We start from the raw sequence: 27,540 nt of genomic DNA on the forward strand, positions 1-27,540 counted from the left end.
AGGTTTATAATGCACGTAGCACAGTGCCTGGCAGAGAGTAGGAGCTAATTAAATGTGAACTCCATTCCCTTTCTCTGTGGAATACCTTGGTAGCTGAAATACTCCTTTATCCATCAAGGAATTAACACCACTGTTATGAGATTAATTCACGGCAATGCACATGAAAACAGTGATTCAGATCGTGGCAAAAAACTATAATTAAAGTATCTGGTATTGTTTGATTACAGGGTTGGCTTCACTCACTTCAGCACTTTGTGGGCAGAGAGCAGGCAGCCTGGGGGCAAAGCAGCTTTGTTTTCTGGGAGGTTTCTGACCACTTCTCAGGGCCCTGCTGGGAGGTGATGATTCCTTGGATTCTTGTTTTGCACTGAAGAGCTGGAACCTTAGTGGGACAGAGTAGAGAGGGGACTTCACATTTACTGAACATCTACTATGTATCAGGCCCTTTAAACACTTATTCTTACTTTATTCACCCAGAAATCCCAAAAGGTCAAAACTTGTAACTGCATTGAACAACCAAGAATGTTGAGGCTCGAAGAAATTCAGTAATGCTCAAGACGTCATTCCCAGTAAGGGATGGAGCTGGGTTCGACTCAAGTCCACTAGACTCCAAAGGCTATGTTCAATTCACCATGCAGCCTGCCTCCACCAAATTGACAGCCAACTGAGTAACAGGCTCCATTTTTAAGTACTTTAAATGTTACAACCACACTGCTAGTTAGCTATCCAATTGTATTCTCCCCTTCTTTACTCATGGAATCCTAAGTTTTTATTCTAAATACCAATATGGCCATCTGCAGATCATTTCCCAGTTTCCTTTGCAGCTAAGGAAGCCCAAAAGACCCAAGAGGTTGTTGGTTGTAACTACCAGGAAATTTCCTAAACAGATTACCAACATCCTTGACACACACAGTTCTATGTCCTCTGCTCCCTCTACCTTTCCTTCTGCTTCCCGTCTAGAATATAGGCTGAGAGTTGGTGCCTGGCAGTCATTTTGAACCATGAGGTTCATGAGGCGACCTTGAGAATGGAAGATAGTGCCAAAGGCGGGAGAGCAGAAAGCTAGAGGAAGCCTGGGCCCCTGACAACTATGGAGCTGCCATGCCAATACTAGATGAGCAAGTTTTGAATTTCTTTTAAATGAAAAAAAATACACCTCTACTCATTGAAGTCCCTTTATTTTTTGTTATCCCAGATAAACAGAATCCTAACTTATACACCTATAATACATTGGTCAATCCTCCAACAGTTCTATGAGGTAGGCAACATTCTTGTTTTTCAGGTGATGTAACAGAAACTCAGAGAGGTTAAGTGACTGGCCCTGGATCACTGAGCTAGTAAGTAACAAGAGTGTGGATTTGAACTCAAGCCGACTTATACTCCTAATAATTATATCAGACAGCCGAGTTGGACTTAACATCAAAGACTATTTTTCTAAGCTGAAGAACTTTCATGTCTCAGTGGAATTTTCCTTGAGAATCAAACTTTATTTCTGATGGCTTGAGCCCTATTTGCATCTGGCATGAGGTTAGTTTTTCACTTTGTAAGAAATAACATTCTAATGGGTTTTTAAGGGCCCAGAAGACTTGTTAGCCATTCCCTGGCTGCCGCAGGACAAACTCATTAAAAACATCTGAACAAAACCAACAGAACTTGAAGGGCAACAAGAAAATGAAGAAGACGCTGTGTGCATGGGGTTAGAGAATCTGTACAGTAAATCACGAATGTCAGAGGGCCCACTCACCCGACCGGAGTTGGGACTCTGTCCAGGACATTTAACCTGTTTGCATTCCCAGATCCCATAGCTTGGGGATGAGAATGGCAATCACATATTCATTATACTAGAATTTCTTCCAGTGAAACAATTTGGATGTTCCTGGAGTTTTCTCTTAACAGGATTTTACCTTTGTGGAAAAGAGTTTGCCAAGCAAACAAAGGAAGCAAATAAATTGGAGGAGAACTGTTTAGCGAGCAAAAGAGAACAAATCGTTTTGTGGCACCAGGAAAGTACCCAATTACAGTAAAATATGGTTTATCCAGGGTTCTGTTGATTGGGACTTGCTATTAATTGGTATCTGTAATAAGGGGATAATCACACAGATGTGCCAGGGTGGAGGTAAGGAATACTCGAGTATGCCATGCAGAGGTGACTTAGCACAGTAACTACCACAGAAGAGAAAATACATCTTTTATGGAGCTCTAGGACCTAGAGCTGGCCACCATGTTCCCTCTCCCAGCTTTTGGGAAGCAATCTATAGATGATACAAAAACAATTTTAAAAATAGTGAGTGGAGAAAAAGCAATAAATTCTCCCTCCAGGATTGATGCCCTTAACAACCCAGGCAGAGAGCAGAAAGCATTAGCCCCAGTAGCTGCAAGTAATTTTGCAGGCTTTCTGGCTACCTGGCTACCTTTTAGAAGCCCACCTGATCAAATATCAAGAGGCAGCACAGCATGTATTGTCTTGGGTTTGAATCCTTGCTCTTCACCTACTTGGCCAAGTTAGTTAGATGTTTGCAAAATGGAGAGAGTAATAACCCCCACAGTTGGCTGCAGTGAGGGTTCAATCGGATAATACGCATAAAGTGTTAGAATATCTAGCACACAGTTAAGGGTCAATAACTCATGGTCAGTGTCAGTGATTAGAGTTATCAGTGCATGGTCTGCCATGATTTTCTTCCTCCCCTTCCTTCCGTGACAGCCCCATAATCGTTGTTCTCACTCTCATGTGGTGGTGGCTAATCAGGCTTCCTAAGAAAATCAGGAGCCCAGCACAGAGGTAGACCAGGGAAGGCCCTTGGTTGGCTTCTGTTAAAATATTAGGGCTTAAAATTTGGGTTTAAAATATGGGTTTTAAAATAGGGCTTAAAATATGGGTTTCGATCCTTAATTTTCTGACAACCTGTTGTCTCTGTGACCTTAAGCAAGATCTCAGGAGCTAGGAATACACATGTTTATCTATGGGTGCCTGTGAACTTTTGCTAATTAAAAAGTGTAGTTAATAACTCTTCCTCTTGTGAGTTTTAAGCCTTGTATCTAGTGCCCTGCTCACTATTAAGACTGGATGGACAGGTTAGTTAGAGGAATGGCCCGTGCACTTTAATTGGAGGACCTCAGCCTAATAAACCATCCCAAACCTTAGCAGCTTAGAACAGCAACCATTCACTTAGCTGATTATTCTGAGGCTTGCCAATTTGGTTTAGGCTCAGTTGGACAGTTCTTCTGTTGATTGCAAATGGGTTCACTCACCTGCTTACAGTTGACTGCCAGCCAGCTAGGTGACTCTGTTTCTGGGAGTTAGCTGGCTGTTGGGTGGGATGATGGAAGCAATATGGGCTATATGTCTCATCATTCAGCACGCCAGCTCTGGCTCGATTACATGGGGGTAGTCGTGGGGTTGCAAGGGAATCAAGAGAGAGTTAGGTCCCAATGCATAGCACTTTTCAAATCTCCATTTGTACCACAGAAGCCAAAGCAAATCACACAACCAAACCCAGAGTAAGTATGTGGGGGAGCTCCCCAAAGGCATGGATGCAGGGTGGTGTGAACCTATCAGGAGCCATTACTGCAACAATCTACCATAAGCACCATGGAACCCGCTCTGGGAGAAGTCGTTCTGAAACAGGCACTTTGTACACATGAGGCCAAAGTGACTTTCCTCTTAATGAATCCCAAGGAGAAATCATTCAGTCCAGTAGTCTGGACAGTTTGAATGATAAAATTCTCTTCCCAACCAATTGAAAGGTTGACTTTTGCACATAGATTTCCTTAATCTGTGAATTAGGGCGCCAGAATAGGAGGTTTCTAAATTCTCTTTAAACTCTGACATTCTGTGAATCAATACTTTTCTATTCCAATTAAAGAATAGCTAAAACCTAGCCCAGGAAAGCTCTGTTTTCTCGTCTGATGAAGTAGACAGGAAATTTCAACCAGAAGCAACTGGTCAACTGTTAGGATTGAGTGACCATAGATTAAAATGCCTCAGGAAATAGTGAATTCTGTTTATTGAAGGTGATCAAGCACAGACTGGATAGCTGTTTATTTGTTTGTTTTGTTTTGTTTTGTTTTGTTTTAATCATGTGAAGTTGTGGTTTTTATGGTAGGTGTATGAAGGGACATCAGAATTTTCCTGTTGCTCCTAGCGATTCTGATGCTCACCCCAAAGCAGACCACACGGAGAAGTGGGATTAGTCCTTGCATCAGGTAAAATGTTAGATTAGATTCACTCAGCAATAAGGACAAATGAGCATTTACTGTAAGTAAATCGAGATGCTTTTACATCTTACATTTCGACTCTTTGAGTACCCGTAACTTTTTTTTACAAAGGGAACAAAAACTCAGAGAGGTGAGAACATTTGCTAAAAGTCATTCCCAACTAGGAAGTGTCTGAGTAGTTCTTTCCCTATGTTCCTGGTGATCTGTTTTCTTCCCTCCTTCCCTTCTATCATTCGTTCATTCGTTCAGTCTGTTCCTTATCTGGAGTTCACGCTTTGTGAAATTTCTATGTGTTAGGAAAGACAGCCATTCATTATTCCTAGAGCGTGTGTGAACCTCATGTTCCACACCTTAAGATTTGGGTGTGAATGACATTCGATAATACATGTAAACTCAAGCGGTACCTGGTGACTAGAAAACACTCCCTGAAGGCTGGCTAGTAGTATTTTAGGGGAAATGATAGGAAGCTTTTGACACTGAGCCTGAGCTCAGAGAATCTGAGATGTGTGTTCAGAAGGAAACATTTACAAAGGGTTAGAGGACGATGACCAGAGCCCTGGGCCCTTGAATCCCGTGGTTGCTGCAGGAACCCTGAGGAGAATGAAGGACACTCTAAGCAGTGGACACCTCCAGGGGGAGCCGGCGGGGCAGGAGCGCAGCCCTGTGTGCTCTCCTCCTCCCACAGCGCAAGCCAGGACCGAGAAGTTCCTTGAAAGGGCTGTTCTTTGGAAGCATGGTGCCTTTCTGGAGATTGCCAGAGAGCATACCGCCGAGACCACACTGGAGACGTCTGTTCTCTTGAGGTGATGCCCAGGGTAAACATGAGATGAAGGAGTTCGTTGTCTCCCTGCTCTGTGCTCCCACAGCCCCTCCCGATAGCCCTCTTGGGCAAGACCTAAGACCACACAACTCACAAGGGGCCAACATCTGGTCTCCAGAAAACGCTCAAGAAAGGCTTGCCCTGGCAAACTCCTGGAGTGCTGGTCACACCCAGCAGCTGGCCACCTTCTCCTTCACTCTGAGGACGTGACAGATAGCCAGGTCCCGCGTGGGTCCATCATAGGGCAAAAGCATGCCATAGCCTGGCCACAACACAGCAGGAGACTTGTATCAGGCTTTTTGCGGGGTCTCCTGGAAGTCCTCTCCCTTGCCCTGGATGCAGATATGCATGCAAGAATATGCTCTCTGAACAGGGGTGAGGCCAGGTGGGGGTGGGGGGGAAGGACTGAATATTCTCTAGAAAAAGATCCTTTTCTGCAGTTGTTTTAAAGGAACATGCCGATAAGGCAATTCTTGGCAGTGTTGAAAAGAGATTAGAGGTAGCCGGAAGACTTACGTAACTGAAACATGAGATGGAAACAGCACAGGTGGTTCACCTTCGAATGTGCTCCCACTGGCCCAGCCCTGCCTCCAGGTCCGCTAGCACCTCCTGATGTTGACGCCTGACTCTGTAGCCCAGACCTACAGCTCCAAGCTCAGGCCCAGAGGGTCCCCTGAAGGAAGCCTTTCATTCCAGAATGCTTTGCCACCTTGGAGCCATTGCTGTTACAGAAGCAGTTGCAAGGACCCCAGATAAAAGTCTCAGGGGAAGACAACTTCAGCATTCAGTCTGGTTTGTGCTTTCCAGTGTGCTAAGGGCTTTTCGTATGTAATGCCATTTAAATAGAAAAGCCAAAAAAAAAAAAAAAGAAAAAAAAAGAAAAAAGAAAAGAAAAGGTAATTCTGTGCCATCCTTGAAGCAGCTTGGGGTATTAATTTCATTTTTTCTGTTCTCCCTGCATGGTTCTCTGCCCTGAATGCTCTTCTCCAGCATGTCCACATTTGCAAACTCCATCAGTCCTTACAGCCCCAGCTCAGGTCCCACCCTCTCCATCCATGAAGACTTCTGGGATCCCCCTCTCTGCCGCCACCACCACTACCCAGTCAGAACGATTTCATCACATACTAATTCGTTCCGTGCCGTAGTTTCCTCATCCGTGAAATGGGCATCACAATAGTGCCTGCTCCATGCAATTGTGGCGATCAGTAAGAACGCTTAAAATGAAGCTTAGCATATCGACGAAGCTCGGTAATAATAATCGTTGTCGTTGCTGTTACTGGCGGATGTGACTTCTCTCCTTTGTTGTACTGTGAGATTGTGGAGACGGGGCAGGGACGAGGGCTTATCCGTCTCTGAACCCTAGAGGTCAGTAGATGGCCTCGATACCCAACAGCTCTTCAGGCTCTGTAGAATAGCTGTGAGACGTGTGCGTACACGAGTGGCAGGGGCCAAAGGCGAGAGCGACCTGTGAGCCAACAAACACACCGCTCATCACCCCTCCATCTGCCTGGCCATCTTTCTGGGCTACTGTCACTATCTGCTCAAAGCCAGCCAACCCGTCCTGGTGCTGGCTGCCGGCCTCCTTGCCTCCAAACAGCCACCAAAGAGGTGCCGTTACTGTCGTGCAGGTGACAGCATCGCGGAAGCCGCCTTTGGCAATCTGCCTCGTGGGGGCTGGTGCAGGTAGAACCTGAGCCCCTGGCAAAGCGGGGGCTCGGTGTGGCCGCAGCCCCAGCCCTGCCTCGGATACCCATGAAAGCAATGAACGCGGCGCGCCTTTGACTCTTTACCTTGTCTCTTACGCTTCTTGCAAGGCATGGACGGTTCTAATGGATGTCAGACTTTGAATTTCTTATCATGTTGTTTATATCTAATAAGTGACTCGCCCTGTTTTTTTAAAAGTCAGCTTTTAAAAATACTGTGTTTGAACATCTGTCAAGGGCTGGGGATTAGTTGAATAGGCAGTGGATGCCAGGATATTATATTCTCTCTTATCCTTTATACTGTAATTATCTTGATCCTCAAACAACTCAGCGCCAGTTACAACCACTTTCGCAGACTTGTTGTTGCTGCAAATTCAAAAAATTATTTTATTTGAATCTAAATTAAACTGATATGTAACAAGGTTTTTTTTTTTCATGCGAAGTCTCAAAAAACAGTATCTGCAGATGATTAAAAAACAGTAAAACATGGACAATTTCAAAGTTTATTTCAAGAATAAACTCATGAAAATTCATCTAATTACGCAGCAGTGTACCAAAAATAATCTTTTCCAAACCTAAATGTGTTTAACAAAACACACAGTCAGCTAAGCCAAATGAAAGCAAACGTGTGTTTCTGCCACAGTCACCCCCTCCCCTTGGTGCTCGAGTGGGCAGGAGGGCTTGGCAGGGTTTGGAAGCCTGTTGGCGGCTTCTGTGTCCTGAGCCGCGCTCGTCAACGTTTCCAGCGAGGGGCCGTTGGCATCCACTGGTCACGGAAATAGGCCCTGTTGTGAGTGGTCTCGGTTCCCGGCAATGTGCACAGCTGGGTGTGGAGAACTTTGAACATTTTGGTCTCAGGAACCGTCTCGGGCAGAAGACACAACCAGACTATCGCGCACGTAAGTAACGCACAGCCGGGCCTTGTCTGCCACTGAGTCACAGTAATAGTGGCAACGTCTACCACGTAATGCGCCCTTGTTGTGAGTCAGGTATTTACTCGAGGGCTTTACATTCATTTTGTCAACTGATTCATAGAGCAAGACTGGGAGGTGGTTGTGGTTACCCTATTTTAAAGGTGCAGAAACTGAGATTCATCGGTAAATACCCTTCCTAAGATCACTCGAACAATTGGTTGAGCTGAGATGGACTCTGCCTGCCTTCCAAAGCCATGTTCACCTCTGCTCTATCACTCTATGTTAGCTTGGTCCTGGGCTGGCTTCTTTGGGGAATCCGTGGGAACCTAGCTTTCCCAACCCAGACAGCAACTTGTCCTTCTCTGCATCTCAGTATGTTCACCTGAAAAATGGAGAATGCAAGCCTTAGGACATAGTAAGAACTCAAAAAGTCATGAAAGATTATTGTTCCATTAGACTATACACTCTCGGAGAGCAGGAAGGTATCTATTTTATTCATAATTGCATCCCTCAGACCTTCCACATAGTAGCTCTTAGAGTGTTGGCCATATACTAGTCATTAATGCATGGGAAGTAAAAAAAAAAAAATAAGAGAAGTGTCCTTCCTATAAATTGTTTGTGGCATATTTGGGAAAAGAAGACTAATCCACATAAGCAGAGGAGAGACCCACTCCAGTGAACATTCTGTTATAAGAATATTGACTAGGCTCATCAATAATGTCATATTGGAAGCGTACCTTGCCATGTATTAGAAATTGGGTTCCGGTGGGGCGCCTGGGTGGCTCAGTCGGTTAAGCGCCCGACCTCGGCGCAGGTCATGATCTCGCAGTTTGTGAGTTCAAGCCCCGTGTCGGACTCTGAGCTGACAGCTCGGAGCCTGGAGCCTGCTTCAGATTCTGTGTCTCCCTCTCTCTCTCTGCCCCTCCCCTGCTCATGCTCTGTCACTTTCTGCCTCAAAAATAAATAAAACGTTAAAAAAATTTAAAAAAAAAAAGAAAGAAAAAGAAATTGGGTTCCGGACCCAGTGCTCCAATTTCCTAGCTGTCCAGCCCAGTCACTTTTTTTTTTTTTAGGTTTATTTCTTTATTTTGAGAGATAGAAACAGAGAGAGGGAGGTAGGGAGAGAGAGGGAGAGAGAGAATCCCAAGCAGGCTCTGCACTGTCAGCACAGAGTCCAGTGCAGGGCCCCATCTCACGAACCATGAGATCATGACCTGAGCTGAAATCAAGAGTCAGTGTCAGGTGCTCAACTGAGTGAGCCACCCAGGTGCCCCCAGGCAAGTGTTTGAGCCTCTCTGAGCTTCTGTCAGGGAAGAGTCATAATGATCTCACTCTGCTTTTCTCTTTGCATGGTTGTGAGGATCTCCCAAAATACAGTAAGCACTGTCACGTGCTGTATGAAATGTCATGACCATCATCACTTTTTGACAGTGAGAACAGGCAGATGAGGTTGAACTCACTGGAGGAAATGGTTAGAGGTTTGAAACATGAAGGGGGAGCCACATTTCATTGTGGATTATAATGGATTTCCAGGAGAAGAACTAAAATCAAGGATCTATATCAGATTCAAATCCTATGTTTCCAGAAGCCTATATCATCCTGAGGGTTCTCACTCAATCACTTGCCTCCCAGTGGCAATATTAGACACTCCCTAAATGTTTTTCAAATGTAGCTCATTTGTCTTAATTGTGATAAAAGAGTTGGATTGAATTAAAGGAAATAGGGTTGAAACTTAATTACAACCCACCCACCCCCAAACACACAAATAAAATCACCAAATCAACTGTCTTCATGAAGTTCTGCGGTCTGCCCCACCTCTCTACCTTTTCCTTAACTGAAGCAGAGAACAAGAGGAAAGAGCCTGGCTGCTAGAAAGGGTCGTAGGAATGCGTCCTTGGACACCCAGGGGGAAGGAACCTGGGACTTCCAGGAAACAGGAAGTCCCCATCTCCGTTCAACTCCTTGAAACATGCTTTCCAAGATTGGCTTAAAAAGTGAAGGTTTTTATCTCAACATTCAGCTATCGATTCACGGAATATTTTCAATTTCTGCTGTGTGCCTGGCACTGTGCTAATCCTTGGGTCTCCAGGCTTTTCTTATTTTGTATCTCTGTGACCTTGGGCAAGTCCCTCAAAGGTTCTGATCCTCAGTTTATTTGGAGAACTGACATCCTTTTTTACATGCCTTCCAAAGTTAGTAGAATGATTGAATTAGGTTAAAATGCTTAGCACACTCTCTGACCTAGAGCGATTACTTTAAAAGAAATAGTAAAGAATTGAAGATTAAAAGGAAAGAAAGAAAGAAAGAAAGAAAGAAAGAAAGAAAGAAAGATCTCTGGATATAATAGTGGGATAAGCCATAGAAAGAACTAATTATAGTTAGCAGTTGGAAGAAACACATGCATGTTTTGCATGCATGTGCAAAACACAGACTGGATTCTGCTAGCCCCTTCTCAAACACCCTCCGTGTCTGCCACACCATTCCGCAGGAGCCCAAATTCCTGAGGCCCTGGCCACCCTCCAGACCCATCTCTCACAACCCCAACCCTAGCCCCCACTCTTTCGCCACGTGTGGGTTCTCTTGGCTGGCTCCTGAAGAGACAGTGTTCTTTCGGGCATCCCCACCTTTGTCCAGGCTGTTCCCTCTACTTGGAAAAGCCCCAGTCATTTACAAGACCCAGCTGAATAGCAGCCCCTCTAGAAGACCCCCGGTCTTGTCCTCCTGTCCAGGCAGAGTTTTGTTCTCTCCTCTTGTCCCCACAGCATTTGGACAGTTGACACAGTGTTCTTTTTGTGACCGGTTTTCCAGTAGACCACGGGCTTCCTGACTTAGGAGCCTCTCCGTCATGGAGGGGTCTGGCCCAGTGCCTGACATGGGGGCGTTTAGTGATGGAAGAGAGGTAAGCAGAGAGGCAGGAAAAGATCAAGAAATTCTTGACAGTGGTTCCCAGAGGTGGGGGGTGAGTCCAGGGATGGGCTACTAAGGCTCACCTGGAAAAATTCTGAAAACAAAACAAAACAAAGCACACATATATTATGTCTTCCTAGGATTGCTGATGTGTGGACCCAGGTAAAAATGGATTTACCTAGAAGCTAATGAAGCTTATACTTTAGGAACCTTCACTCGCACACCATTCCAGCACCTGGCGAGGTGCATTTCTTGTTGATAATTTTTTTGTTTTTTTATTTTTCTAAAAGTTTATTTATTTAAGGAGAGAGAGCCCAGGCAGAAGGGCAGAGACAGAGGGAGAGAGAGAATCCCAAGCAGGCTCCATGCTGTCAGCACAGAGCCTGATGCAGGGCTCAATCTCACAAACCGTGAGATCATGACTTGGACCGAAACCAAGAGTTGGATGCTCAACCAATTGAGCCACCCCGATGCCTCTATAATGTTATGTTTCTTTAAAAAGGTCCCTCCATACAGAATGAGCTCAGGCTCCATAAAACCTGGACCACATCTGGCCCCAGGATCTGGAGTTTTAATAACTTGCTAAGTGATTCTGGTACACAGCCAGGGTTGGAGATCACTTGCTACTCAATTTACAGACCAGAAGCATCAGCTTCACGGGTGAGTGTCTTAGGAATTTAGAGTCTCAAGATTCACTTAAGACCCATTATATCTGAGTTCATATTTTTACAAAATCTCTGGGCTGACAAATGTCCATTGACAGATGAATGGATAAAGAAGATGTGGTGTGTGTGTGTGTGTGTGTGTGTGTAATGGAATATTACTCAGCAATAAAAATAATGAAATCTTGCCATTTGCAACAACGTGGATGGAACTAGAGGGTATTATCCTAAGCGAAATGTCAGAGAAAGACAAATACCGTATGATTTCACTCATATGTCGAATTTAAGAAACAAAACAGATGCACATAGGGGAAGGGAAACAAAAAGAAGATAAAAACAGAGAGGGAGACAAACCATAAAAGACTCTTAAATACAGAGAACAAACTGAGGGTTGTTGCAAGGGTATTGGGTAGGGGGATGGGCTAGATGGGTGAGGGGCATTAAGGAGGACACTTGTTGAGAGGAGCACTGGTATTATAGGTAAGTGACAAATCACTAGATTCTATTTCTGAAATTATAACTACACTATATGTTAACTAACTTGGATTTAAAATTTTTAAAAATTAAAAAAATAAATGACAAAATCTCTGGGCTGGTTCACATGAAGAAATTGCATTTAAAATAAAGTTTGTGAAGTGTGGCTCTCATTTTTTCTCCGAGAGAAATATTATTTCCAGCCGTGAGATTAAGGAGGCCTTCTTGGAGGAGGTGATCTCCGAACGCGGCCCTAAAGTAGAAGCAGTGTTTGGGTGTGTGAAGTATATTCCAGCAGAGGGAGCAGTGTTAGTAGACTCACTGAGGTGGGGAGTATGGGTGTGTACAAGTGGTCCAGGGACTTTGGGCTGGAATTCGGCAAGGGCAATTGCAGGGAAGCTGCCTGGAGTGGAAATGGGAGCGGCAGGCAGGCCGTGAAGGCACTCATGTGCTGGGTTAAGGCCCCTGGATTCTAACAGGTAGGAATGTGGAGGTTTGGTGTTTGGTTCCAAAAGATATGAGAGATTAAGCTGCAAAAGCAAGACTTTCCCTGGAAGACGGAAGGGGCCACGGATATTCATGCATGCTCAGGTACAGATCACTTATGCCCCAGCCTTTCCTGAAGAAAGTACCGGAAAGGAAGGGACAGGAGGCCAGAAGAGAGGGCTGAAAGAAATTACTGGAGGCCCTCATATTTATTTCCACCCTGGAGGGCTGCTGAGAGTCTCCACCTTGCTTGCATACTGGAAACTCCATGACCATTGGCTGATGGAGGTGTGCAGAGGGGAAGGAGCTGGTGTGGTCCAGGCTAAGCCCTGTGAATTCCCCATCACTCCCCATTCCTTCCGGCCACCACCTGCAGCTTCTTCTAGTTCACTCATTCCCGTGGCCCCAACTAAACCTCCTGCAGTGTTGGGCCGCCTGGGTGGCTCCGTGAGTTAGGCTTCTGAATTCGGCTCAGGTCATAATCTCACGGTTGGTGAGTTCGAGCCCCGTGTTGGCCTCTGTGCTGACAGCTCAGAGCCTGGAGCCTGCTTCGGATTCTGTGTCTCCTTCTTTCTCTCTGCCCCTCCCCTGCTTGTGCTCTCTGTCTCTCTTTCTCAAAAATAAGTAAATAAATAAATACACATAAAACAAACTAACCTCCTGTAGGTTGTTAGGAAGGTTAAAGAGGAGAATATAGCGCAGTACCAGGAATCTATTAGGACCTGAAAAAGTGCATGAAATCCTTTGAAACTTGGCATCAGAGCTCATGGCCCATGCATTTTTCTAACCCTATACCTGGTTCAAATTCTAATACATAGTGGATTTTCAATGAATGACTCCTGGAGAAAGTGGCCAAAATACCAGCTAATGGGAAACTCATTGCCATTTGGCCTCGGAGAAGGTTTTGTTAAGGGCTGTGATATTACACACACTTTAATAATGCACACCAGTCACAATGTAGTGGGCATTTACTGTGCCCATCACTGTGCCAAGCATTTTGCCTCTATCATTTCATTTAGTCCCATCCTACTGATGAGGAAAGGGGGGCCGGAGAGATGCTGAGCATCTGGCTCAAAGTCCCGCTGCCATGAAAAGGCAGAGCCGGAGACAGACTGAACATCAGTGGGAGATGAGAGCAGCATTCAAGTGCAAAGCTTCTTTCCGGTGTCACCGGTAAACGGGGTCCCATAGGGAAATGCACATTTGGTTTTTCCCCTCCCCCACCTCGCCTTTCTCAGATGTTAGGGAGAGTCAACATCACGCTTCATACTGGTGGACTTTGTACACTCAGTGTCAGAGAAAACACAGAGAAAACATCCCGGATGATCTAGTTCAATGCTGCTGTCTTACAGATACTAAAATGGAGGCCCAGAGAGGTTGCCTGACTTGCTCGAGGTAACACAGCATTGAGAGCGGGAGGGCTGGGCTCCATGTTAGATTTTCGGCTCTCATCATACGGTTCTTACATTAAGATAAAAACAAACATTAAGAAAAAAGGTTATCTTTCTCACTCTGCCTTCACTTCTTCACATCTTTCTCCCTTTATTAGCCTTCCTCTTCTCTTTTACTTCATTCAGCTCTTTATTGGCTCAGCAGATATTTAATGAGGCACTGCTCTAAGCATTTTACATGTACTAGGTTATTTAAATCACGCAGAAACCTTGTGATGCAGTCACTATTATTATTCCCATTTTACAGATGAGGCACGTGTGGCTCAGAAACCTTAGACAAATTGCCCAAGGTCAGAGAGTTGGAAGGCGGTGAGGACCTATGGAGATATCTGTGTTGATATGTCCTCCAAGTGCCTGATGGCCACTGGAGGTGAATGCCTCCGGGGGGACAGGAGGGACAGGTGTTCCCATGAGTCTTTTATCATATTTCTCCTTAGTTGTTTTTTGGAGAATAATCCTCACGTGGTTTGCTCCAGGGCATGAAGGGGGGGACTGCACTGCACTTGGGGCTGTGGGTCATGTGGTTTAGAGCCCTGAGAGCTGGAACTTAGCTGGAACTTAGCTCTGCCACTCACTAGCTATCATATAGGATGAGTCAATTCATCCCAATTTGTCTCATCTGGATAAGGGCAACAATAGTCAATTCTACCCGATTGTGTGTGCATCAGAGGAGTAAACTGAGGTAAAAGTAGTTTATCATACCAAAAGGCAGAACCAAAGAGAAATCAAATAGCCATCAACCTTCCTCTGCTTTTTTTGTATAGATGTTTGTTAAAAAAGGAAGAAGGGAACTCTGCGGGGTGCCTGAGTTTGAGATAAGGATGACCGAGAACCCAAAAAGGAAGGAAGACTCTGGAGATGATCTCTCTGTGGGTAAGGGTAAGAGGATGGATCATTTTGGAAGAGCCCAGGGGATAGTTAATGGTCTCTGGTTAAATGGATGGTTGTAGTCATTTATTCGTTCAATAAATATTTATTGAGTATCTCCCATGTGCCGGCCACAATGCTAGACAATGGGGTGGAGTGGTTTACAGAACAGACATAACCCAGATCCTCATGAAGCTTACGGTCTACTCAAAGTCGGACACAGAACAAATGCATACAGCATCTAAATGCATTATTTTAAACTGTGACATGTTTTCTATAGGAGAGGAAAGACAGCATTGGAGGACTCAATACCCTACCTCCCCCATTCTCCCCTCTCTAGTACCCCCCGTGCCTCCCAGACGACCCCATCTCCTGCCACCCACCAACTGCTTTTCAAAAGATCATAGGCCTCTGCCTATACAGGTTTATATTTTCTTGATTCAGTGCGTATCTTACTTAGTTTGCTCAGGCTGCTATTATAACAAAATCCCCAAAGCGAGGTGACTTATAAACAACAAACCTTTAGTTTTCACATCTCTAGAGGCTGGCAAGTCCAAGATCAGAGGGCTGGCAGATTCATGTGGGGCCCCGCTTCCTCACTGATGGCAGTCTCTCTGCACTGTAACCTTGAGTGGCAGAAGGGGCAAGGACTGTCTTTTCTGAGGACACTAATCCCATTCATGAGGGTTCCACCCCCATGACCTCCCAAAGGTCTCACCACTGAATATGGTCACCTCAGGGGTTAGAATTTCAACAGGAGAGCCTGTTAGGGGTGGGGGGGGGGGGTGGACACAAACATCAGCCCAGGGACAATGAACAATCTTTTGAATGCCCAAGAAAAACCTGTACACGTATCTCCAAGGGTTCGGCTGCTTTCACAGTCCGACTTGACCACAGCCCTCTTTGATGGGCTTCCAGCATATTAGTCCCACTTTACAACTACAAACAATGTTCACGACAGTACAATGACTTGTCTAAGATGACACGGCCAGTAAGGCCACACTAGAGCTCAGGATTCATGCTCTAAGAAAGGGTGACATAAAGGGATCCAGAGCGTATAGAAAAGGCTGAGAGCATGCCTGACTCAGAAGGAGGTCAGACCTCCAGGACAGTGAAGTTCTAACCCTTAGGAAGCTAGAACGGAGACAGCAGCCGTTCTTGGAAGACCCACGTCCAGTCCAGTTTGGGCGGCCAGAGAGGGCCCTTTAGGCCCAGAAGCAGGATTTTCAGAGCTCTAAAGGGAGCCATAGTCAAGTCTGGGATGGGGAGCAAGGGGCTTGCCTGTTACTCCAGTCTCTGTAAGGGCAGGGCCCCAGTCACCCCCATAAGGGCGCACGCCAGAGGACCAGGGCTTCGGGTGGCCTGGCTGAGTTGCTCCCACACAACCGCCACGCAATACTCCCCGGGAACGGGGTTCCAGGCATTGGGACCTGAGCTGGTCTGGGGGTCGGTCGGCCCGCCCCATGGCCGCTTCCGAGGCCGGCCGGGCCCGGCCGTGCAGTTCCCCGATGCGGACAGTAGGTGGCAGTGGGTCGTGAGAAATCTCGGTCGTCGCCGGGCAGGGCGCGGAGACCCAACCCGGAGAAAAACGCGGCTGGGCTTGGGCCGCGGCGCCGAGAGAAACGCGCCCCGGGGTGGGGCGTGGGGGCCGCCCCGGGCCGTCGGCTTCGGCCGAGCCGAGTCTGCGAGGACCTGGGAGGTAGCGCGGGACTGGGACCTGAAAGGGCTCCCCGGGACTCCTGGCCCCCGTAGGCTGCGCGGTCCTGGGGCGCCCTGGGGACCCTGGCCCCCTGGGGAGGGCCCTGCCCACTGGCTCCTTACCCAGAACGAGTGCCTAGCGTGGGAATTTACTTCCTGAGCGAATAGCTTTGTTGTTTTGTTTTTTAAGTGAAGGAGAAACAGCCGTTCAGAGAGGTTAAGGGGTCTGGCTGTGGCCACAGCGCGCGACCGTGGCCGGGCAGGATTCGAACCCTGCTCCGCGTGCCCGGAACCCGCGCTTCCACCCGCTGAGCAGCACCCGCGGGGCCTCCGGCGAGAGGAGCGCCCGCTGTCCTGCGGACGGCCTCCGTGGCCTTTCCGGTGGCGGGCTCTGCTCAGCGGTGCTGTGGCCCCGGCCTGGTGTGCGTCGGTTCTGGGGCACTGTCCCCGGAGGGGAGTGGCTGCGATGGCCTCTCCTGCGCTGCCAAGCCCAGCGGCAGGGGCCCGTCTCCCGCAGAGGGGGCCTGGCCCGAGCCGCCCCCTCCTGTCTGCCTCCTCTTCTAAGTCAGACTGGCTCTCCCAAGCGCTTTTACTCTTGGGAATTCGTTACATCTTTACTACCCCTCCGGGAGGCAGGCAAAGAGGGGCTTGCATTTACAAAAGAGAAAACTCGGGCTTCCGGAAGAGGTGATCCGCCAAAGGGTGCAAAGCTAGGGCATGGCTGAGCCTGGTCTGGAACCCCAGTCCTCCCAGTTGTCCCCCTACCCGACTACCCCCAGTCAAGGCAGGGCAGGGGGTGCGGGTCTCCCGCAGGGGAGGCCACTTCTGGCCTCTTCCACTCCCGCGGCAGGCAGGCGGGGAGCAGCGGACAAATTAATTCACGCTATCTTTACATTATGTATAATGCTGCATGATTTTATTTTGCTTCATTCCCGAAATCTTTTACAGTAATTAGTAGCCGAGTAAAATATAAAAATCAATGCAATATAACACTTTAATGGTAATAATACACCATCCTGTCTAATTAATAAAATCTGTTGTTTCCAAGCTCGATTATTTATTTGACAAATTGATAGCACACATCGTGTTCATACCCTCTTCCCCGGCGCACATCCTCTCAATTTATTGAATAAAATTGTAGCAGGAAAATAAACAGATTGTCTTCTGACCTGACAAGCAAGTGAGAAATAAACCCCTCACTCATACATCCCTAATTGTTCTCAACAATATTCCCGAACACATGTCCAGATTGGTTAGAGATGAATCTCGGCTTCTTCCTCCTTTAAAAAAAAAAAAAAAAAAAAAAAAAAGCTTCTCCTTATTTCACGAAAAAGAGCCGGTCGGAGCTTTCCTTTCCTCTGGGCAGTGTTTGCATTGGGCCAGTTTGGGGGACTGAATTTTGTGACTGTGCTCAGAGACTCCGAGGACAAGGAACGGGGCAATTTTTCTGGCTCTGGGGAGAGGAGGTCTCTGATGATTCAAGCTGCCCCTGGAACACTGAACCCCTGTCAGAGGCAGCAGAGAGGGTCAGCAAGGGAGCAGGGAGGAGGCAGATGGAAGGGTTGTCATCAGGAGGTGGGAAAACAGACCCCAGAAAAGGGTTAGGGCAGGATCCTCAGGCCCGGCGATGCTTGTGGGTAGGGGCAGGGGCAAGGAACAATGTCCAGGGTTTTCCTAGGTGAAACGCGGGATGAGACACTGATCTAATTACAAACTCAAATGTGTGTTATTTTATGTAACATGGGGACATTTCATATGCTAAGTGTGAAAATATGAGAGCATTTTAAGCTATAAATAGGGCCTTAGAGATAGAGGCAGAGATACCAACACAGAGACAGAGACACAGACAGAAAGCCACAGAGAAAGAGCAAGACAGAAAGAGAGAAAAAAAAGGGGGAGACTCACCATCTGCAGGTTATTTTGTAGCATTTTTCTCTGAAAGAAAAATTGTGATGTGATCTGTGTTTGGGGAAAAGCTGTGCTATCCTCAGCTTTCAAGCTACATTTACTGGAATAAAAAAAAAGGAAAAAAAAAATCTCCAAGTGCACACAGGTGAAGGAAGTCACCCTCTCATGGAAACAGGACTCAAAACACACACAGAGATGTCCACACCTAAACATACACACGCATACACACACAAGACTCCTTTCTGATGAAAAGTTCTATGACCCCATGTGCACCAGGCCCATCACGCGTGTACACACACACACACACACACACACACACACTCACTGCAGATATGCAACGACAGACATACCACAAAGGCACACACACCCTGCTGAGCCCGGGGCCATTGCATCCAGGCACGCATGCCACATTGCTGAGACTTTCTGAACTGCCACGGTAGCTACCATATTCCCTTGAAGTTTCAATACTCTGATCTTATTAAACCTCCCCAGGTCGTCTCATCTGATCCATCCACCTCCCACTCCTGCCACCATTTTGTGCTAATGTCTTATTTTAATAATAATAATAATAATACTTAAGATAAAATTTTCCCAAGAGCATTTCCTACTCTCTCTGGAAGCCCATCAAGTAGGTGGTCACTTCAAGCTTTTTGCCAACACACAAATATAAAGAAAAGTGATCAACAAGGGCAGTTGGGGGTGCCTGGGTGGCTCAGTGGTTGACTTCGGTTCAGGTCATGATCTCACGGTTCATGGGTTTGAGCCCCACATAGGACTTTGTGCTGACAGTGAGGAATCTGCTTGGAATACTCTGTTTCCCTCTCTCTTTGTCCTTTCCATTTTCTCTCTCTCCCTCCCTCAATCTCTCTCTCTCTCTTTCTCTCTCAAAATGAATAAATAAGCATTATAAAACATAAGGGCAGTTGGGCTACTTTATCTTGTATAAAGCATTCCCTATGAATTGTTTTAGGACAGGGGTTCTACCCCCATTTTATGGATGAAGAAACAGGTAGTTTCTTTCCAAGAGAAAATAGTTGGGGTATTCATTGAAAACTAATTTTTACTGAAAACTTTCCATGGGTCAGAGAGTATCTAAATGCTTTACAGGCAGTATGTCATTTAATACTCACAATAACTCTGAGAGGGGTCCAGTTATTACATCCAGTATGATATTCAGAAGACTTGGGTAATGTGCCCCAAATTATACAGCTAATATACGACAGGGCTTGGATTTGAACGATCGTCTGTCTGGACTGGTAATCCCTCAAAGCTGTGTTCCAGTCCCAGCACTGAGAGTCACTGGCTGAGTGACTTTGAGCAAGTAACATATCTGAGACTCAGTTTCCTCACCTATAAAATAATGAAAATTCTCTCACCTTGTGGGATTGATATAAAGGTTAAAGGGGACATGATTATAAAATAATGTGCCTCGTAGAGTGGCAGGCACGCATTAGGAGTTTAATAAAGACCACTTTTTCCTTCAATTTCTCCTTTTGTTCTTATGTGAGCCACTCCACCAGAAATTGCTAGAAAGAGAACTCAGTAGGCCGGGGCTGCACCTAGTAGAGCTCGGGGTTCCAAGCTTTGGTTTTACCATTTGCAAAATAAGGAAAGAACAGTGTTTTGTGAAGACAAAATGGGTTAAAGCATAAGAGGGCAGGACAGTGCCTGGTATACAGTTGGTGCTAAATAAATATTTGTAAAAGGAAAGAAGGGAGGGAGGAAAGAACCTGGCAAATGGTGCCCAAGTGCTCAAAAAGAAACCGTGCCCCAGCAGCTGTCAGGGCCTGGGACAGGTCCCACACTGGCTCCACCAAGCAGTGGGCAGGAATGTTCCAGCGGGTGGTGGATGTCCTGTGGACCTGCTCCGTGCCATCGATCAATATGTTTTATGATGGGTCTAATTAAGCTCTCTAACGAGAGATCACGAGATGACAATTTATCCCAGAGCCATCACTCATTAAAATGCTATTTCAGGAGATGACATCGTTCCAGCCTTAATTGGAGGAGTTCGCGTGACTGGAATCCCTTGGGAGCCGAGATGTCCCTTGTCACTCCTCACCTCTGTGGTGAGGGGCTCAGACGGGGCCTGAGAGGCACATGAATTCCTCAAGTGTTGCAACAGCCCGGGGCCCCACCTCCTTTATTAAGGTTGTCCCCTCCAGCAGGTGAGACACCGGCCGGTCACCAACTGGGGGCAGGCAGCCTGTGGCTGTGCAGAGGCTCGCATCCAGAATCCAAAGCTGGGAACTCTCTCATCAGCTCCACCAATGTCTAGTCACATAGGCTGGGGAAGGGACTGTCCTCGTTCAAGCCTCGGTTTCCTCATCTGTAGAGAAGCCATGATGATGCCTTCCCTGCCCATTTCACTGAGTTGTTCGGAAGATTAAAGGAGGTTGTGGAGAGGCTTAGTGAACAGAGGAGTGGAAAGAGCACAGACGTTGAGTGGAAGTCTGTAGGTCCAAATCTCTGTTCTATGACTCACTAGCTGTGTGACTCTAGACAAGTTACATAGCATCTCTGAGACCTGATGTCTTTGTGTGGAAAAATGAATCAGTAATAGTACCTACTTCAACAGGTTGCTGGGAGGATTTTAAGGATTTTATATTCAGCTTGGTTTCTCAATATCCTGGGGCCACAGAGATGAGGAGGCACGACAGTTTTCTGAGGGATCCTGTCATATCTTAGTGTCCACAGAATAATACACCAAGGACAAATGACAAATCTGAAGTGGACCTGATTCAGCCATGCAATCCTAGAAGACACAAGGGAGGAGGTGATATTTTAGCTAGACTGGAAATAGGAGATCATCTTCAGTTGAAGAATAAAGGAAAGAGCATCCTGGGATAAAGGAGCAGGCAGCATAAGCAAAGGGACCGGGGTTGGAGAAAGTTGGTGTGTTCAGAATACAGTGAGCAGAGGGAAGTAGTTTGTGGGTGAATAAAGGGTATGGCATAATCAGAGAGGGAAAGAAAGCCAGAAGGGCAAGCAGAGAGCAGGTTTTAAGGTCCCTGAATGCCATGCAAAGCATTTGGGTTTTATTACGAAGGTCACTGAAACCTCACCAAAGATGAGTCTGATAAAATACCATTATAGAACATGGACCTCGGAGGGGAAAAGCAGATTCAAGTGCTTCTGCCAACAAAGGTGGCTTGGAGCCTGGAGACTATACAGCGTGAACCTCATCTGTCCACCAAGAGCAGGAAGCCCAGAGCCCTGTGTGCTAAATGCCATGGTCGTCCGGGGAGCGCATCAGGAAACAAAAACTGTGATGGTGCCTTGAACTGAAACTGCTTTTCTCCCAGAGAAGGAGAGGGAAACTGTACTCACTGAGCTGCTCTCATGCTTCCGGGATGTGGCATTTAATTCTGCTCGCACTCTCAATGAGGGGTCACTGTCCCCATTTACCAAACAATGCATTTAAGTCCCAGAAACGGACAGCTAATACGAGCATTCACATTCGATGCTTAGTCAGCTGGTCCCAAGGCAGTGCCACCACCACTGCACGCTCTCTCACAAAAAGTTGTCACATCTCGGACCTCCAACCTTCACTGATTTGAGGTATGGGCAATTTATCTCTATTTTTCAGAGGAGGATCCTGAGACCCAGAGAATTCTCCAAGAAGCATCTTGCCCATGGGCACCTTCTATCAGATAACTTTCTGATAAAAAACAGAGCTGCAGCTCTTAACTGATAGCTATGGTGCTGAGGAACGTGTTTTCCTGGAACTCTGGGACAGAATTGATGGCCTGATTCCAATCCGCCTTTCCAGAAGCCATTTGCCTTTGCTCATTCCTGCCTTCAAGGGCATATGTGGCCACTCCTGGCTCTTTGATGTTTGAATGGGTAGAGACAGGGAATGGACACCTCTTCCTATGACATAATAAAATCATTCCCTTAATCAAAAAGGTGGGGAGGGGTCCACCATTTCCAATTAGAGTGCTTTTCAGGAAAAAAAAAATGGGGAAAAACATAGTTAAAAACATTTGAAGAAAGAACGCACCCTGAAATGTGAAATTGTTCAGAAAGTATTTGTACTAGGATTCAAAGTGTTCATGACAGCCACTACTTAAACTGTTTAAAAAGTTGCAATTAGTACCAAAAGGCTTGGATGAAGAAAACATCATATCATAGGCATATTTATAAAACAACTTCCATCAGCCAAAGGAAAAATGGACAGAACTCTATTACAAGCTTTTTATATTTGAAGAGCAATTTCTAATAATACATCGAGAAGCCATTTCTGAAATTGACTTAGTGTGCATGATCTGGGATTAATGTTTCCTGCAAAATCACATGCTCGTTTGAACGTAAACATTTTGCACTTCCGTTCCACCTCCTGGTTCAGAAGAATGCACCTCCAATGTGTAAAATGATCTATCAAAATTAATTGTGAATGCCCTAATCCAATCAAGTCCACCTCATTAGGCAAACATTTAAATTATTAAGTTAAATAGTGGGGTATTTCAATATAATCTTGTTATGCTATTTTTATGGCAATACAAATGCTGTCTACAGATGGGCTCAGCTTCTCGGCATCGTTCTTATTGTTAATGCACTTACCCTCTCCATTTCCGGCTTTCATCCAAATGTGTGACATTGGTCCACAACCGCTCACTCTCTCGCTGCTTCATAATTACTGAGGGAACACCTACTATGGGCTAGTATTTGAAAGCTGGAGAAGACCTTCAGGGTTATCTAGTCACCTCTTTTTGCAGATGTAGGAGCCAAAGTTCTGAGAGGCTGGGTGATTTTTCCTGGATCACACACGGCAAATTTGTGGCAGAGATGCAAGGAGAACGCTGAGTTCCTGACTGCATCCACCCTTCTGCTCTCTCCTCTTCACTCTCCTGAATTGGTTTCTCTGTCTCCTTTCTTCTTTGACTCGGATAAAAATACAGAAATAAAATAGATCAGGGGGTGCTTGGGTGGCTCAGTCAGTTGAGCGTCTGACTCTTGATTTCAGCTCAGGTCATGTTCTCAAGGTCTGTGGAATCCAGCCCCTCATCAGGCTCCTCGCTGACAGTGCAGAGCATTCTTGGGATGCTGTCTCTCCCTCTTCCTCTGCCTCTGCCCAACCCCCCTCTGTCTCTCAAAATAAATAAATAAACTTAAAAAAAAAGAAAGTAGATCAGGTCCGTCCTGGACCTATTTTAATAATTAGTATTTTGCAAAATGACTTTTTTAAACCTCCCCATATAACACAAGACATATTCCCAACCTGGTTGTTCTTCCTGGAGCTTTAAATAACTTGTCCTTTCCAAATTCCTCCAGTCAGCAAACAGCTATTCATCATTCGATATTTCCTTGAAGGCCAGCTCAACAAAGACATGTTTGGAAGGAATTCTATCTGGATGTCTCAGACTCCAGCCCTTAAATTAGTCTCTGGGTATGTGTATGCTGTGGAGAGGAAGAAAAAAGAAAGAACAAATAGGAATTAAAGCAGCCACCAAGACCGGCTGGATGCCCATGTTGGGATCCTTTTGGGAGCCAGAGGACATGATTCTGTCCTTGCCAGAGCTCCCAGCCCATGTGCCTCTTGGGAGTTGTGTCCATGGTGTCTAAAGATTCAGATTTCACCTCAACCCAGAAGGCAGGTCTAAAGGACCATCAGACTCTACCTTACTCTTGGCCATAAAGTGCAATGAAAAAATTTCCCAGTGTACCCCTTTTAGTGTTTGGCTCAAATGTGGACGTGCTTCTCTCTTCCTTAAACGTGGGGCATGACTGAAACCGGGCTAGAACTATCAGTCATTCCCAAGGGGAACTAAACACAGCACCATGAATCTGGATATCCATCTTGCACCTTTTAGCTGGTTCTCTGATTCAGGCTGCTGGGCCTTATTATAACTTCCATAAGCCCTGGGCACTTTTGCCTTCAAGGGTTCCTTCCTCCATTAAAAAAATTTTTTTTAAATTAAAAACAAAATTATATTTATGAGTTTATTGACATAAAGAATATTAATATAATAATAATATATTAATATAATAGAATAAAACATTTTCTTCTACCCAAAAGTTCATTTTTTTTTTCTGATTTTAAAAGAATTTAAAATGTTTTCATGAGTCCCTAAAGGTATTGTGGGTCCTGGGAACTGAGCCTACTATGGCTAATAGATATATTGGCCCTGCCTGCCAGGCCGAGGGGCGTCAGCTCAGGGAGAAGAGAGCCACCCATTCTGCCTCCGTTTGGTGAATGGGCCCCAACTATCAACCCAAACGCTCTGAAAATATCTAGCTTCTTTGGATCTGGACAAGAAGGAAGAGTTTTACCTCCTGTCCTCTTATTTCCCATTTCCTGTCTGGGGACAGATTAAAAATTGTTGGGGTGTAAGAAAATGCCCTTAATACCAATCAAACTCAGGCTCTCCAAGTTTATCATTGAAAGGGGGGGACGGCCTTTGCTCCTTGTCCTCTTGGTTTGATTCCTTCTGCCCCCTATCTTACCGAGCCACATTCTTCACATACTAAAACATGGCTCAGTTAGGGTTAGAACTGTCAGAAAGACCTTCCCAAGGGGAAAGTAAACACATAGCATACTGTAAATTGATGATATGAAAGGGCCCACAGGAACAGAAGATGTCAGTAGCTAAGACTCAGCCGAAGGATCTGGGTAGCCTTTGTTTAAAAGGCTGTGGAAATTGGAAACTTACACAGTAGTGGTGGGAATATAAGCTGTGGCACAACCACTTTAGAAAACTGTTTGGCAGTATCTACTAAAGTTGAACATAACGTCTTATGACCCAACATTTCTACTCAAAAGTAGCAGATTGAACCACATGAAGTTGCCAACTTTTTATTGTTTTTGACCTACAAAAATGGCAACTTGATTTGATTCAACCTAATGTGTAACAGAAATGCATACACTTGCTCATCAAAGGTCATGTATAAGGATGGTCTGCTCATAATAATCAGATACTGGACACTGTGCAAAAGCCCACCGACCATAGAATGGACAAGTAAGCTCTGGTTTGTTCATATAATAGAAAAGGGCATGCAAGGAAAATACAACTATACCCAACACATTGCTGATTGAAAGAAGCCAAACACAAAAAGGTATGTATTGTATGATTCCATTTTTATAAAATTCAAGCACAAACCTTATTCATCCACAGTGTGAGAAGTCAGAAAGGAGTTACCCTAGTCAAAGGGGACTACGTATTGACTCAAAAGGCACACGAGGGGCTCTTTCTTGATCTGGGGACCAGTTTCATGGGTGAGTGTACATTTTGAGAAAATTCATCCAGTTACAACTTATGAGTTGCATATTTTTCTGTATGTGTGTTTTCCTTTCTTAAAAAGTTTAGCAAGAAAGAAAAAAGAAAAGAAAAAGAAAAAGGAAAAAGAAAAAGAAAAAGAAAAAAAAAAAGAGGGCCGCAGAAGGACTCAGGCAGCTGTTGGGGCAGAGACAACAGCAGCTGGTTCCAGGAGGGCCAGCACTGCCCTCTTGCTCTTGTTTGTGTCTTGGTAGATTTTTTGACCATTAGGTAATACGGGCTCTGTGCCAGCTACTTCCCATGCTTTATCTCACTCAATCTACGACTCAGCACTGAGGTGGCTCCTATTATTATCCCTATCCAATGGATGGAGACACTGGGGAAACGGATGCTTAAGGACTCTAAATAACCCTCCCAAATTCACACAGCTATTAAGGGATGAGCCAGAATCTGCCCCCAGGACTGTCTCTCCAAGCCCTCATTCCTGTCCATGCTCCAGAATCTAAGGAATCGGGATCACCCGGGACAACAGGAAGGTACAACTAACTCCCTTTGATTTGGGTCCAGATCCTGCCTCTCTGGCCCCTACCTTTTCCCACTGGCCCCTATTCTTGTTCCTTCCCACCAGCATGCATGGCCACCCATGAACCTGAAAGATCCCTCAGAAGGGGCCAGGGTCAAGCACCTGGAGATCACCCACCCAAGCCAGCAGAGATATGGTTTATGCCAAGGGCATCCCAGCACCATCTTCTCCTGCTTATTGCCCTTTTTTGACTTTGGTTCTGAGTCAAAGGTATCTGTGCCAGTTTATGAGGAAATACAATATACAGAAAAATTATGTAGCTCTAGGCCACAACAAAGGCAAAACTCAGCTTCTGCCTTCTTCTCTGACCAGAAACTCAGCCTTCCGCATCCCCAGCTCTTCCCACAGCCCCCTTCAGTTTGAGTGTGGGAAGAAGTGCCAAGAAGAAAGGCAGGAAGGAGCACTTCCTGAGTGTTAGCAGTGGGAGTCCATTTACATACTCTTTCCCTTCAATACACAGGACACCCTTGGGAATTGGGTATCGTTACCATTATTCTACTGCTGGGGAATCTCAGGGCTCTGTGGGTTAACCGTAAGGGCTGCTGTTTCCCTGGTGTGGGACGGTGAGACATCAGAACAAACTAGTGAGTGTTCAGGGACAACCAAAGTGCCTCCTCCCTCAGGTCTATATCCTGACCTCCTGGAGTCCCTGCATTGGGTGTGGACATACTCACAGAGCTTGTGTCCAGTGATTTTGGTACAGGGACCGGGCATGATCGGTGCCATTAGCAAGACAGGTGCTGCACTCCCGAAGCACGAAGAAGGGGGCCAGTGCCTCCTATGAAGGGCAGAGGATGAGAGATATTAGCAGGTGGGGGTTCTAGTTCCAGCTTGGCCACCTGTTCCAGGTGGCCTTGGAAAAACTCCTCCCCCTCTCTGCTCCTTAACTTTCCCCACTGTGCAGTGAGGGAATGAGGTTTGTTGATGTCTTCCAGCCTTCCCAGTCCAGCCCTCTGGCATCTGTGAGGAGGTGTTCTTGGGTCTGGACCCTGAGGTGTTAGTGTCACTGGGGAAATCCTTAAACTCTCCCTCAGAATAGAAAAGGCAGGAAGGAACTTTCCCCCTTGGCTCGTGGCTCAGGTGGATGTCTGAATGGCAGGTGGAAATAAGGGACACGAACATCTGCAGGGTAGCTGCGGGGTCCTGTGGGCCCAGGCCCACCAAAGGCATGGGGTACTAGGCAGTCAGAGGAAGGGCTCAAGAGGGCAGGTCCTGACAGTTCCACACCCAAATCATTGTGGCAACCTCCTATTTTATGTGTTCCCCTCCTGGCCCCCATGCACCCTCACTGTTTCCATAACTCAGCACTTCTTAATCTGGAATTCATGCCCCTTGAAGTTGTTTGCAAAATAATACATGTAGGTGAGTATGAGAATTTTTCTGGGGCAAGAAGCCTTGATTAGATTCTCAAAGAGCTTGGGCACATGCACTTACATATACACAGAACTGCTCTTCCAATTCAAACGCATCCTTCCTCCAACCCTACCACCCGTGCCGGCTTCAAGCCCTCATCGGGGGTATCTTGGGCTATTGCAATTACCTCCTGAGGAGCCTCTTTGCCTCCAGCTTCATCTTCCTCCAGTCTGCTTCCACAGAGCCTTCAAGGTCACCTTCTTCAAATTCTGCTTTAACAAC

General features: G+C 46.1%; 2 long non-coding RNA genes across 2 annotated transcripts; both read right to left on the minus strand.

Annotated features, from left to right (window-relative positions):
* Nucleotides 1–261: 261 nt before the first annotated feature.
* Nucleotides 262–16,411, minus strand: LOC122231277. Its single transcript, XR_006208466.1, has 3 exons — nucleotides 16,321–16,411; nucleotides 15,020–15,125; nucleotides 262–382 (listed from the first exon to the last, which is right to left on the minus strand). It is a non-coding gene; the product is annotated as an uncharacterized LOC122231277 (long non-coding RNA).
* Nucleotides 16,412–22,930: 6,519 nt separating this feature from the next.
* LOC122231457 lies at nucleotides 22,931–26,667 on the minus strand. The gene is made up of 3 exons (XR_006208713.1): nucleotides 26,580–26,667; nucleotides 23,327–23,505; nucleotides 22,931–22,980 (listed from the first exon to the last, which is right to left on the minus strand). It is a non-coding gene; the product is annotated as an uncharacterized LOC122231457 (long non-coding RNA).
* Between the last annotated feature and the right edge of the window lie 873 nt (nucleotides 26,668–27,540).

This window comes from Panthera tigris, chromosome D1, assembly GCF_018350195.1.
Source record: "Panthera tigris isolate Pti1 chromosome D1, P.tigris_Pti1_mat1.1, whole genome shotgun sequence".
NCBI lineage: Eukaryota > Metazoa > Chordata > Mammalia > Carnivora > Felidae > Panthera > Panthera tigris.